Here is a 14202-nt window from a genome sequence, read left to right as displayed (position 1 = left end):
AAACACAGGTTACAGCTAGGACCCGCTGTAGTTAGCTACTACACGGGTCGACAGAGCACAGGATTTACGTAATGTGCCACAGAGGAAAAGGAAGTGAAGATCACGGAAGTTCACAAAACAACTAGTCCACCGCACCGAAGGTCCTTTACAATAGTGTCCGAGGCACGAGACTCATACACCATAGTTCACGCGTGGGAGTGAACATAAAAACAACAGCAGTTCACACACATCCGTTCTATGTCCGTACAGAGATGCATGCGCAGCCAGGCTGCCTAAACTGCGCCTTGGCCTCAAACATACAACTCCTTTCAGCACGCAAGTTTCACCTTATTAATAAGGCACGACACACCATTGCACGGTGTTATTGGCAACCTTGATGAAGCGAGTAGACCAACGCATGAGAAAAGATTCTTCACCCAGCGCCGCCAGCTCATGCTGCAGATGCTCTATGGCCATTTTTCGAACACGCCACAACAGGGGATACATGGCACGCTGTGGTCGTGCCTGCAAGGCGGCTACACCTCGCTGGCGCCACACAACAAAGGCACCCACACACAGCAGAAAGCTGACAAATGGGTCTTTCGATTACCGGTCGGTCTGACGTCGCCAACCGCTTCCTGAAGCTGATTTACAATGAGTTAGACGTTGCTTGGCATGTCGCTGGCCATTGTAAGGTAACAAACTGCAGCTTATACACGGATATCCTCTGTCTGATTCCCCTGTCGACTAGCTGCTGCAAACTTGACCATATTCGCGTCCGTATTAGAACGAAAAACGTCACAGTGACTTGATTCACATGGACAAGCCAGAAAGAATTGTAAGGGGTGAAATATCGCAAAATGCGGCGACTATATGTAGTTGGAAGGAAATAGGAGCGTAGGCAGTTGTGTGCTTTTGATGCCCGTGCTTCCAAGGGGGCTATAGTTGGTTCTTAAATTTATTGCAAGCATTGCTGGCGCTAAGCTGACGCTAAGATGATGAATCGCTCATCGTCTTGTTTGTAATTGTCTGTGTCGACTTACGACGTCAACCGCTTCCGGAGCTTGGAGTAAAGTACACTTGAGTACTTTTTGCATAGGTATACCGGTAAGCAGCGTATAGACCACGAAGCGTGACGTTGGACCTATAACGAGCTTTCTTTAGGCCTAACGTTAGGTAAGCTTCAAGTTGAACCTTACTACATGCCAAGTAACATCACACTATTTGTGCGTCGAGCTGCGGGTACTGGTTGACGGCGTTAGGCTTAGCGTCGGGTCGTCGGGTGCCCGCGCCCTCCTCACCTTCTACTGCGCATCAACCCTTGCGCAAGTGGGTTGTAAGCTTGAAAAGACGGGAAGCTTCATGCACGGTCACACCAATTTCACGAGTATACATATAGGCAACTTGAGCTTGCGCGTGAAAAAAAAAAAAAAAAACGCAACAGCCTGGGCTTAAACTCCGGGGAAGGTTCGGGTAAACTTTACCCTCTTTATCACCACTGGCTCTTGAGTCGGAAAACTATACTCCTTCTCCTACTTTGTGCTTAGTTCCAGAATTATTTTTCTTTATGTTCGACTAAGTATTTCAAACAGCGACGTAAGTCAAGGGGGTACCCCCATTGCATGGAATAATAATTAAAACCTATATTTATAGAAACAAAATGGCCGCCATGGCAAGATGTGTGTCCCCCTCGTGATTTTTTTTTTATTTACGCCACTGGATGATTTCAATCCAGCCTCCACCAAAAGCTGCGTTTCATTGCCCATTAGGTCCTCCAGAGCTGTAGTGTTAGGACGCCCTCTCTCGTCCGCCCGGGTAGCTCAGTCGGTAGAGCGTTAGGCTTTTAACCTAACGGTCCAGGGTTCGAGCCCCTGCTCGGGCGTCGTTTTTTTTTTTTTTTTTTTTTTTTTTGACTGCTGGAAACCGTGGAGTGGACGTAACTGTGCAGCCAGCGGGCATATGCCCGTTGAGTGCGTTCCTGTGTAAGCGCAAGCTTTTTATTATTTATTTTTATTTTATTTAGAAATACTGCCAACCTCGTGAGAGATAATAGCAGATGGGCAAAAAAGTACATTGAAGTGTAAAAAAAGAGAGAGAGAGAGAGAGAGAGAGAGAGAGAGAGAGAGAGAGAGAGAGAGAGAGAGAGAGAGAGAGAGAGAGAGAGAGAGAGAGAGAGAGAGATCTTTAATGAAGTCTGGCGATGTTAGCTGGGCTAAAATGCCTAACTTGCTGCGCCAGTTGATGACGTGATGAAGATGATGGATATGCGTACATATACGGCGAGCTATTCACAGCGACTGATCTAGACCTGTGTGTTGCAGGTACTCTATCAGAGCTTTGGTAGCCCGTAAAGCACGTTTCGGACAAGCCCATTGTCCTAAAACGTCCTTTAGCTGCATGTCCACGGAAAGCGGCAGTCCCAAAGTCACTGCGAGGGATACTCTTTGTGCACTGAATCGAGCACATTCACAGAGCAGGTGCTGCAGGGTTTCTCGCACATCACAGTGTGGGCAGAGTGGCGACGTAGCCTGTTTTATCTTGAAGAGGAAGTTGCGCGTGTATGCGACATTCAATCGCATACGATGTAGAATTGCTTCTACCCGCTTGGAGAGTCCTGGTGGGGCCATCCTCTAGCGACAAGCTGGGCTAAAGAAGTGAGTGAATTTCTGCCGAAGGTGTATCAAGAGCCTTCTCCTCCTGAGCACCCGCCCTGGATGTTCCTGCCCATACCAATCACGACTACTGTGCCTGGTATCACGAGGAAGGAGTATATTCCGGCTCCCGCACTAAAGTTCCTCGCCCTGGACTACATGTCGCGGATATACAGAGACCACACTCATGTGTACACTGATGGGTCGGTGTCATCAACATCATCCACTATCGGGGTGTGGATACCGTCATCTCGTACTACCATCAGTGTCATGCTCAGTCACAGAACGTCAACTACGGCTACCGAACTTGCAGCTCTGAGGGTGGCTTTCGCTCATATCGTCAAGCAACCCGCTCGAGAGTGGGCCATCTTCACAGACTCAAGGACTGCCCTTCAATGTCTAGCATCTTTTCCAAAAGACCAGCTTGTGTGTGACATACATCTTTTACATCTCCAAGCTCTACAAGCGCACCATCACATTGCACTTCAGTGGATTCCAGCCCATTGTGGGATAACTGGCAATGTGAAGGCGGACATTGCTGCATCCGTTGCGCATAATCATCGTGCATCGGCAATAGCTATACCATTCTCCAAGAAAGATGCATCTATACTTGCATCCAGCGTGGCATGGAACATGCAGCGTGCAGCCTGGGATGACGTATCACGTCATTACGCGCCGTTATCTTTCATCGATCCCAAGTGCATCACAGAATGTGATAGTCAGTACTAAAAGCATAGCAATACACGCACAATAATAATGTGTAATAGCAGAATGGTTTCAGTAACCATGGTGTTAATATTACACACTGACATAAAATTCATTGAATTGCGTACGATAATCACTAAGAACAAAGTCACACGGCTTTCCTGGCTCAAAAGCTCTACCAGTGGTTGATTTTTTAAGCAACACATACAAGTTTAGGAGGAATCGTACTGTATAAGACTTGTCTCAGAATAACGCATAGAAACCGGCGATGACCACAGTTTATAATACGTGTAGCGCCAGATGCTGAGAGGTAATTAAAATTAAATTTTGTTAAACATTTCGATTTGTCCAGCAGGTGTGTGTACCAATCGAGTGGTGCGATGCCCATTTTTTTTTTTTTTTACAAGGTGTCTGTCATAAACGCTGCACGGTACCGGTTCTCCCAGCACCGGAGGCGCGGTGTTTGTAACTTCGGCGCACGTCAAGGCATGAGCGTCGGCATATTTTTTGTCTAGAGGGGAACGGACCCGTTGCATTGCGGGGAGAGAGGGCGTGGGGAAGGGGCGATGTGGTTCTGGCGTGGCTGGGGAAGGATGGGGGGTGGGGGGCAAGTACCTCTTTTTTCCACCCTGCCGACACCCATGCATCAAGGTCATTTGCGGATTGTGTAGACTATTTCGTAACGTCGTTCCGCTTCACACGCTCCATGGGTAGGTAGCCCAATTCATAGCTTTGGCGTGTTTAGCCCAAAGTTTGTGTATTGACCAGGAGACCGTCTTACTAGCCCGTCGTCACGCTTACGAGGGATGTGATTTCCCTACCCTTAACCAAATAGAAAATATAAATCTGTCATTTTTTATCGAGCACATTTTGTTGCATAATGAATGTAAAAACCGCCTAGCTCAACTTTCTGCAGTATATTATTATTATTATTATTATTTGGCGGCGATACTTTCGCTTTCGCAGTTGGCGGCGATACTTTCGCCCAACGCTGACACCGTCTTTTTCGACAGGATCGTGGAACGAGTGCTGCCTGAACCCGTGCGAGCGAGGACTGCTTTTGTCTCGGTGAACCATCAAGATTACGCCCCTGCACCTGCTCTTCGATTCCGGTGTTGCAGCGGAGGCTGTTCACGACGGGACGGTGCTCGCTAAGCTGCAAGTAGGCCAGTCAAACTGGCTTTATCAAGAACCGTGGACGCATCTGGCAACAGCGGCAACGGAGCGCCTACATAACGTGGCCACCCTCCCGGGATTCCCTGCAGTTGGCGGCGATACTTTCGCCCAACGCTGACACCGTCTTTTTCGACAAGTAGCGTGTTATTATGATTTTGGCAGTTCGAAACTCTCTTTCTTAAGTGTATCGCCGCCTACTGCAATTGTGGTTGTTTTGTCTGCTGCTTTGTACAATGTCGGACGACGACGTTTGTATTGCGTGCCATTTGCAGCTGCCCACTGATGGCGTGTTTATGACTTGTGCATGCTGCAACCACGGTTATCACCTCGGTCAAGCGTGCTCCGGTATCGCCCAAACTACGTTCACCGCAATGGGTCTTGCTAAGCGAGAAGCTTGGATCTGCAAAACGTGTAGATCCGCTAAAGGGCGTACCGGTACTGCTTCGCAATCTGTTTTGCATCCCGAGGCCACCGAAACAGCGGAAGCTGCGGTTGCAAACACCTCATTAGCAGCCGACCTCAAGGAAATCAAAGATAGTCTTCGTTGCTTGCCTGTGTTGACGCAAAAAGTAGACGCACTACTCAGCCTTAGAGATGAATTCTCTAATCTTGCCGAATCTGTCGACCAACTTGAGAGGTCAGTGAAATTTATGTCTGATCAATACGACTCGGTTGCTGCACAACTAAAGGAGTGTAAAAGTGAAAACGCTAAGCTGAAGTCTGAAGTCGACGTGCTGACAACCACAGTCCAGACACAGGCACAGCAGCTGGAAGTTTTGCGTAATGCTCAGAATGACAGTGAGCAGTACAGCCGCAATGCAAATTTAGAAATACATGGCCTCCCCCTTGACAAAAAAGAGGATTTGAAGCAAACGCTGTGTCAGCTGGCTGTTAAACTGGAAATAGCAGACTTTTCTTTGGAAGAGGTAGTTGCGGTGCATCGCTTGCAAGGTAAAGGTGGCTCAACCCCGACAGTCTTGGTGCGCTTCGTGTCTGTTGCCTGCGAGGAAAAATGGTTCGACGCCCGTGATAAGCTCCGGGAGCTTCATCACGCGGATAGGCTCCCGAAGTTGTTCTTCAACGAAAATCTAACTAAGCAAAACCGAGACTTGTACTGGCAAGCGCGTACAGCAGCCAAGGCTAAGGGGTACGAGTTTACCTGGGCTAAAACAGGAAAGATCTTCGTGAAGAAAAACGAATCCTCGTCCCGAATTCGAATCGGCACACTAGCAGACCTTGATAAGATTATCTAACTCAATGTCGAGCACCTGCCAAGAGCTACCTGATTTTCACTCTTTCAAAAATAGCTGTCGTCACAATTCCAAGGATGATTTTACGATACTCAGTCTGAACATCAGAAGCCTGCGAAAATACTGGGAGGAATTTAAAACGCTTGCGATCTCATCTATGAGTTTTGTGGACGTGTTCGTCCTTACGGAAATTAACGTCCCACAATCTGGCGTCGATACGTTTTTCTTGCCTGGCTATCAATCACACTTCGCGACTCGCCCATTTCGACGCGGGGGAGGGATCGTTATTTTCGTCAAAGATGAGTATGACGTATCACGCATTGATACGTCATTCACTTTTGCTGAGTGCCTTGCTATTAAAGTGGCTCAGGGGCAGTGCCGCTTATCAGTATTTGCTTTTTACCGCCCTCCAGCAAACAGCAGTACTCGTTTTCTGATAGAATTAGAGGCCCTGTTGCAGCACTGTAACCCTGTCGATGACTTATGTCTAGCAGGAGACTTCAACCTCAACACATTATGCCTGACAAAGGGTGTTGTAGCGGATTACTTATCTCTTCTAGCTTCGCATGGGTTCGAAAATACAATAACTACTCCAACCAGAGAAGAGCCCGTTAATGGCAAATTAGTTAGATCATGCTTAGATCACATCTCGATTCGTGCATCAAATTACTCTTTAGCAGCTTATGTGATCGCACAGCGATTGGCCGATCATTATTTTGTAGCCTGTCACATGATCGCGACCTTGCCCCTATCTGCCCAAGTTTCGTGTAGTAACTTGTCAGAAAGTGAGCTTAGAATTCTAGTCACAGACCAGCGGGAGCTAGATGATCTCATTAGGGCGTTCGAGTGGTCTACATTAATCGAGTCAAAGACTGCATTAGAAGCTTACGATTGTTTCTGTGCGCAAATAAAAACGTTTGAGAACATGTCCAAAAAATTAGTGATAAAGAAGCGCAGAAAAAATTACGTGTGGATAAATGCTACTGTAATGCACGCACTTGCAGAAAGAGATATATTATGGAAACGCTCTAAGCGTTCCCCTCGAAATCAAATCTTGCGCGCAGAATATAGGACGGCAAGAAACAAGGTAGTTGCCCTTATCAGAGTAGCGAAGCGACAGTATTTTTTGAAGCAGTTTAACCAATCGGCGGGAAATCCGGCGAAAACATGGTCGCTAATAAATGACCTCAGAGGAAAAAGGGATCTCAGTTCTGTTACCGATTGTTTTTCGATAAGCCCAACATCACTTGCTGAAAACTTCAAATGTCATTTCGCACGCTCCTCTGATAAAGCTTCCCAGGAATTCGAGCCCCCGTGCACACTAAAAAAAAAACTGTCTCGGCATCTGCCTTCCTGCCGAGGCTATCGGAACACGACTTGCGTAGGATTGTATTCAGTTTCCGACGAAACAAACCACCCGGCCTTGACGGACTGTCAGCTCACATGCTACAACGCAACTTTGATGTGCTTGCAGGCATTCTTGTTTTTATGCTGAATGGGTTTTTGGATAGTAGTTCCATTCCTGAACAATTAAAAATTGCGATTGTTAAGCCGTTTCATAAAGGAGGCCGAAGAGATGTCATTGAAAATTACAGGCCTATATCGATTTTACCAATACTGTCACAAGTATTAGAAAAATTTCTTCTTGAAGTTATGGTTTCATTCATTGAAAAGTTTTCGATTCTGTCCCCCAACCAATTTGGTTTTGTCGCGGGCAAAGGTACTACATTACTTTTGGAATCTTTTTCGGATTAAATATTTTCGACTTTCGAGCAGAATTCATTTAGTATTGCTTTATTCCTGGATATCAGCAAAGCCTTCGATACGGTTAATCACGGCATTTTGTTGGACAAATTACATTTGCTTGGTTTTCGGGGACCCTTTCATGACATTCTTAAAAGTTATCTCTGTAATCGTTTCCAAATAGTAGCAGTAGACAGTCACGTTAGCTCTAAGTCGCCTATTGGAGCTGGAGTTCCCCAGGGTTCAATTTTGTCTCCCTTACTTTTTAACATCTTTATCAATGACTTTTCCTCTGCGATCTCAAGGTGCACAGTCTACCAATATGCCGATGATACCGTATTGTTGGCTAAACATGTATGCTATCAATCGGCGATCAAAATGCTCCAAAATGATGTCCATAACGCAGTTGACTGGTTTTCTAAAAATCTTCTTGCTGTCAACGTCTCAAAAACCAAACTTGTTTGCTTTAGCAATCCGTTGAAGATGACAGTAATAGACCAACAAATTTATCTGCATTCTAAGTCCTGTGCACCATGCATTTGTGTTCCAGTAGAGTATGTGCAATCGATAAAGTACATGGGAATATTTTTTTATTCTAACATGTCGTGGGATACTCATTTGGCACACCTATGCGGCAAGCTTAGGAGTGTTGCATGGTTGATGTATCATATCAAAAGCATTGTCCCATTTCCGGTCAAAAAAACTATTGTACATGCTCTCGCTTACGGGGTATTGAGGTATGGCATAACGGTTTTTGCTTTCTGTTCCGCACGCTGGGAGGCCCGTATTGATGCTTTGTTAAAAAATATACTTAAAAGCGTGGGCTACAACTTTCCTCGACTTTCGTCTGAAAATGTGTTCGCCGCACTAGGCTTTCCTTCTTTCCGCTCGTTGTTTGCTCGAGCAGTGGTGTTGAAGTACTTCTGGAGCACCGAATTTAAAGTTGAAAATAAACCTTCACGCATGCTCCGTTCTCGCGCGCGCTTCGTTGTGCCTCGTTCCTCAACGAGATACGGCGAAGCACGGCGCTCAGTGTACATTCCGAGATTGTTTAACAAATTACCTGAAGATGTGCTGTTATCTTCATCGATAAAATGCTGAAGAATAGGCTTACTGCAATTGAGTGCGATCAGTGGAGTTAGTTCAATGTCTCCCTTTTCACAGCTTCTGATGGGACGTTAGTATGCATTGGTTTCTGTTTGCAGTTTCTTTTCTTTATTTCTCCTCTTCTATTGTGTTTGTTCTATTTGCGGATGGTATTACGTTTTGCCGTTAAGTGTAACGTGCGTGTGTTTTCTTTAAACAGCAATGCTGAAATCCTTTTATCGTTACCTCAACTTGTTGTATTGCCGTACCAATTGCCGGGCCATGTCCCACAAGCCTCGTAGGCTTTGACAGCCCTGTTAATCATTGTATTTCTCCTTTTGTGGCAATAAAGATTATTATTATTATTATTATTATTATTATTATTATTATTATTATTATTATTATTATTATTATTATTATTACTGTTGTTGTTGTTGTTGTTGTTGTTGTTGTTGTTGTTGTTGTTGTTGTTGTTGTTGTTGTTGTCTGGACAACTGGACCGCCTGGGAGTCCTGAGGAAATAATCGACCGGGTTTAAAGGTGGTAGAGGGAGCCTGCAATCGTTGGCGAACGGTAGTGAGCTTACTTATAGCAAGCTTGCTTGTAACAGCAGCACGTTTTATTGGATGAGCTGTATTTGCCAGTCAAGTTGCTTTTAGCAAACTAATAGACGTGAGTCGGATATACCCCCCCCCCCCATCGCTTCCCCCCATCTTGTTCTGTCTGCATGTCTGTGCCCATTCACTCTTTCCTTTAAAACTGTTAGGCGTGATGTTGCTGAACGCTACAGCTTAATCTATACCACCTGATGCAACGTGGGGAGGCTCACGTGGGTAACAGGGCACAGACAGGGGCACGTTAGAGAAAGGACACTGTACGCAGCGCTGTGTATACTGTCAACGCGTTTTTATGTTGCTCACATTCTCCCTCGATGACGCATGCAGACTACGGGCATTTAACTTCCGACTATGCCTGCTTTCCGCTGTCTTTTACGCGGCACAGGTCGAGAGCACCCGCTATAGTGCCGTCCTTCTGCACGGCCCATTCGAAAAGAGCAACCCCCTCGCAGCTGTGTGCCAATTAGTAGCATTTGCGGATATATACATCAACACAGATGACCGATAAATTGGACCGGCGTATGCATGAATGGAATTATGCTGCCGGATGTGTGCTGTTAACACAGCCCGCCGATTACGCAGCCCTGAAAAATAACGTTGGAAATGCAGTGTGCATGGGCTTCTTTCTCCGCAGTGTCGGGAGAGCTACGATGGACTAGCCGGAGTTTGTGCAGATGCCTCTGGGTCATTATTTATAATGTCAGGAAGAAGAAAAAAATGGGCCCTCATTTATAGCAAATACCGCCCACTCGCTCATTCCGCGTTTACCCTACATCCGCTTTCAGTACGCTGCTCTTGCGCCAGTATGCATGGTTATGCGGCAACCTATACGCGGGCACGCTTTCCGAGCGCATTCAAAAACGCTTGACACTTTTGTGCATAACCTGTACACGCTTCAAGGAACGCAGCCGATAGTCAAGACCTTAATTGCGAACGATAATTCTCCGCCCCTGCCTCCGATTAGAGGGCATCTCGAGACATTGAGGACATTTACGTCATCGTAGTCCCGCTGATAACGGGCCACGATACGAAAGAAATGCATGCTTCGTCCCGCGTTGTGCAAAATCCTGCTGTTGCATGCACTGGGCGGCAGCCGCGTGTACGTACATGAAACGGGGCGTTCACTGATGGGAAGCTACCCTGCAGGGGGATGGCCCGTGGGATTCGCTGCCAAGGAAAATGCGAAGCGGGGTATACGTATTGCTATCGCTTTTTTAGAAATATTTTGTCGCTCCGTAAAATCCTCCGCTTAAGCTTAAAAATCACCAGTGCGATCATTCGCCCTTCAAAAACAGTACAGCCTGGGTGTTCGACCGCAGTAGTGGGCAACTTTGTTACTTTTATTCTTTATATTCTACTGCCCTTTTAATTGTGTATATAAAGCCAGCACGTGTACTGGAAAGCCGCAGTACTTCATTACTTAAAACAAACAGAAAATCGTGTCGTTCGGGGGTTATGATCTCCGCTTCGGAAACCGGTCTGTTCATGTCCTTGGTACACCGTGCGAAACATCAGTTTTATATTTCGCCTAGCGCACGCGTTGTGAAGCCCCACGGACCACCCGTATGCAGCTGTAGCAAAAATACAAACAAGGTTGCCAGCCACGTGGCGAGACAACGCGGATACGAGCGGCGTGGAAAAAAGAATGACGAGAGGGCCGCCTTCTGTTTTGTGCGTGCCAACTTCCTATCAGCAGGCAGCGTGCATATGCGACCACCGGATGCGTCGCGATGTTAAAAACAGAACGCGATTTCAGCGTCGCTGCGCGTGGGATTCGCGAGTCGACCAGTTGATGTATGTATATACAATGCAGGTGCCTCTGGCCCGATGCCGCTGCTCGAGTTCTTGCGCCTGCGTGAAGCGCACTGGGCAAGGCGAGGCTATTGGAGTGTAATAATGCACGCGGGGAAAAAAAGAAGCCAACCAAATGGCGAGAGGATCGCGGATGCGAGGGTTTCTCATCGGTGATGGTGACGTTATTGCCGGCATTCACTCCATCATTCGACCACGCTGGTTATAAACAAGAGGAGTAAAACGTCTATTAATTATTGTCACGGTATACATATAGTTTCGGTGCGTAAAACCTTCATTTTAACTTTTATGGGTATACAGGAGGCGCAATTAGGGTGACCACCTTTTACCTACCAAAATGTGGGACACAATGACGGGGGGACACTGACACATCACAATAGAAAATCATATTAGTATAACTTTTGAAGGTGACTATGATGACGAAATCTTTTATTGTGCTATTGTGAAGAGCTGAAGGTGTTATGGCCGCTCCCCGGTGGGAAGTCTCCCTTCCCAGAATCCCGGCGCTCTAGCTGCCAGACGCGCCCTCCCTGGCGACCAGACTCTTGTGGTCTTCAAGCTAGGTTCGGGCTGTTCAGCAGGCTTTCCCACTGCTCTGGGTTTGGGAGTGAGGGGAGGAGATGGCTGGTGTGCTGCTGCATTTGCACACCATATGGTATAAGGTGCAGGGGGTATAGGACAAAAACGGCAGTCTTGGTATGGGTCTTATTTATCAAGTAGCGTATGGGGAAAAGTATTGGTTTATAGGTGACGCCAGGCTAGCTACTGTTCCTTGCATAGTGCAGGAATGGGGTGCACGTAGAAGCGGCGTGCTAGGCGGTAGTGTTGCGGTATGTCTTCGTAGCGTTTGTGTAGGTGAGCTTTCGTCCGGAGGTGGATCAGGGTTTTGCAACATGGAGGGTCTGCGACACCACGGCCACTCAATCTCCCCCCTTTTCAAGCGGCCGTGCACGCGGCACAATGCATGCATCCCCGCAAGTGAATATCTACCCCCTGGAAATGCCGCCAACGATAAATGTTGGCCTGTGACTGCCCGCTCAATCATCGGCACCAGGTGGCTTTCGATGTGCAGCTACTAAACCCCTTTGCAGCACGCCCCCGCGTGTTCCTAAACTCGTGTCAGGACGCGGGCCACAATGGTGGGGCCATTCGCTCACTGAGCTTCTTCCTGCATTTGCGGGTGTCTCCGCATGCCATGCCTGATCGAACGCGTCGCTCTGGCAATGTGCGCTCCCCAAGACACAACGTTGACACCTCCCCGTTCACGCGCAAAACATTGGATTGTACTTGCTGACCCCGCGAGGGATTTCAGTGTTATGCGGGACATTCTGGAAGATTTTGATATCTCTTGCGGGACGCTGGACAATGGCCGTCAATGCGGGACAGACCCGCGAGTCGCGGGACGGGTGGTCACCCGAGGCTCAATCCCACCGGATCTGTTTGTCTGAATAGGCTTCCTGTGGTGCCATGACTGCGCTGTGGGAGAGCATGACTTTAGAGGCCGAGCGTCGGCGCGTGGGCCTCGGAATGGATGTGCGCCGTGGGAAAAAGTATGACGTCGCGCGGGAGACAAAACATTGAATCCCCCTATTAGCGTTGTGGTTGGCGCATTTGAGACGGAAGCGTTAGTCCTCTTAAGCACACGAAGGTGTCTCAGCAGAACACAGACAAGCACAACAATCAAATCGAGGTGTTTCAACAGAACTTTAGAAGCGAATCTGTGCTAACGCACCATAGCTATTCCGCAACGAATCTCCCCCCCCCCCCACCCCCCCCCCCCCACCCACCGCCCACGTTTTTTTTTTCTTTTGTCTTTTTCATTAATGATCAGCGAGCGTGCGCACAAAGCTTTGTTAATTCCAACTTCAATAGTTTGTGCATAATTCGAACGGTACGATTTTTTTTTTTTCAGTCAAGCTCCATAGAAGCCAATGTATCAAAAATCTCGTTAATTTGGCTGGGAGTAGGTTCCGCCGCGGATAATTCGAACTACGCGCCACCGCGCCGGCAGCTGGTGCCTGGCATAGGTCGGCAAAACAGAAAGAACTCACTCAAACTCAATCACATTTTTTTTTATTTACGCTGTACTCAATCAAACTCAGACTCAAAAAGTTTATCTGTTCACAAAATCACTCGTACTCACTCATCAAATACTCATTTGTAATCGTACTCACTTGTACTCAAACTCATTTGTCCTCACGAGTATTCGTACTCAATCTGTACTCATGAGTACTGAATCTGTACTCATGAGTACTCACTCTGTACTCATGAGTACTCAATGAGTACTACTGCTCATGAGTACTACTCATGAGTACTACTCATTCTGCACTCGCGAGTACTACTCATTCTGCACTCACGAGTACTACTCATTCTGCACTCATGAGTACTACTCATTCTGCAATCATGAGTACTCAATCAGTACTCATGAGTACTCAATTTGTATTACTCGCGAATAATCAACTTATATGCACTGTTTGCTAGGTCGTAGCTCGAATGAAAGACAAAGTAGAAAAAATAAATTGTTTAATTGATTTGAAAAACACACGTTACACATAAATCAGCACAGAGGAAGAAAACGTCTGACGCGGTGCACTGTCGTTGGGCGACTTACTGTGCGAAGGCTAGTACACTGTACATGTGAGAAAGCGAAACGGAACGTAAGCACTCGCGTTGCGCCTGGCGTCTCGCCTTGTTCTCAGGCCGGGTCGGGCTCAGGGGAGCTCGGGGCTTGTCGGTGCGGCCGTGACCGTAAACTGCGTTTTTCTGCGTGTCTTCGGGTGGCAGCTTTTGTCGTCCGTTTTCGTTTCCGGGCGTGCTGATACGTATCCTAATCGTGCTCTGAATCCGAAATGCGCCTGCCCCCAGGCACAATGAAGCGTTCGCGTAGATTGACGTCCGTTCGTATCCAGATCACTGTCCGCTTGTTCACAGATGCTCGATGCTGGCGTTTGTTTTTTGTTGTTCCAGATACTAGAGACTTCGTTAAGAGGGTGTTCGTCTCGTTGAGTTTCGGTGAATTTCAAATCTGCTTGATTTTATTGTGTGTGTGCCGTGGGATTCACTTCGTCAGACCTGAACTTGACAGTGTTTACGGCGTTGCGTTGGTTGCGCCGCTTCCGTCGGCGATTGTGTTCGTGTAGCTCGTCGCGTGCTTGATGCATGTGGGGGCGTAGTCGTCTGGTT

At 47.3% G+C, this 14202-nt stretch overlaps 1 protein-coding gene and 1 non-coding gene across 5 annotated transcripts in view; one reads left to right on the top strand and one right to left on the bottom strand.

Moving 5' to 3' along the window:
• LOC144170633 (single-pass membrane and coiled-coil domain-containing protein 4 homolog) overlaps window positions 1–14202 on the bottom strand; it is a 59995-nt gene that overhangs the window by 1746 nt on the left and 44047 nt on the right. The window contains exon 1 of one of the 4 annotated variants that reach the window (XM_077700554.1): window positions 10315–10439. The exons of the other annotated variants lie outside the window; for them this stretch is intronic. The gene's annotated coding sequence lies outside the window, so the exon portion shown is untranslated. Of the gene's footprint in view, window positions 1–10314; window positions 10440–14202 lie in introns of those variants that run through there. 4 annotated transcript variants of the gene reach the window in all.
• On the top strand, window positions 1789–1861 carry Trnak-uuu (transfer RNA lysine (anticodon UUU)). Its single transcript has one exon. It is a non-coding gene; the product is annotated as a tRNA-Lys (tRNA).

Source organism: Haemaphysalis longicornis, unplaced genomic scaffold (assembly GCF_048455015.1).
Source record: "Haemaphysalis longicornis isolate Haplotype H1 unplaced genomic scaffold, Haemaphysalis longicornis Haplotype H1 scaffold_2, whole genome shotgun sequence".
NCBI classification, from domain to species: Eukaryota; Metazoa; Arthropoda; class Arachnida; order Ixodida; family Ixodidae; genus Haemaphysalis; species Haemaphysalis longicornis.
The sequence above is the reverse complement of the archived record's forward strand: the minus strand, read 5'-3'. Positions and strand labels throughout refer to the sequence as shown.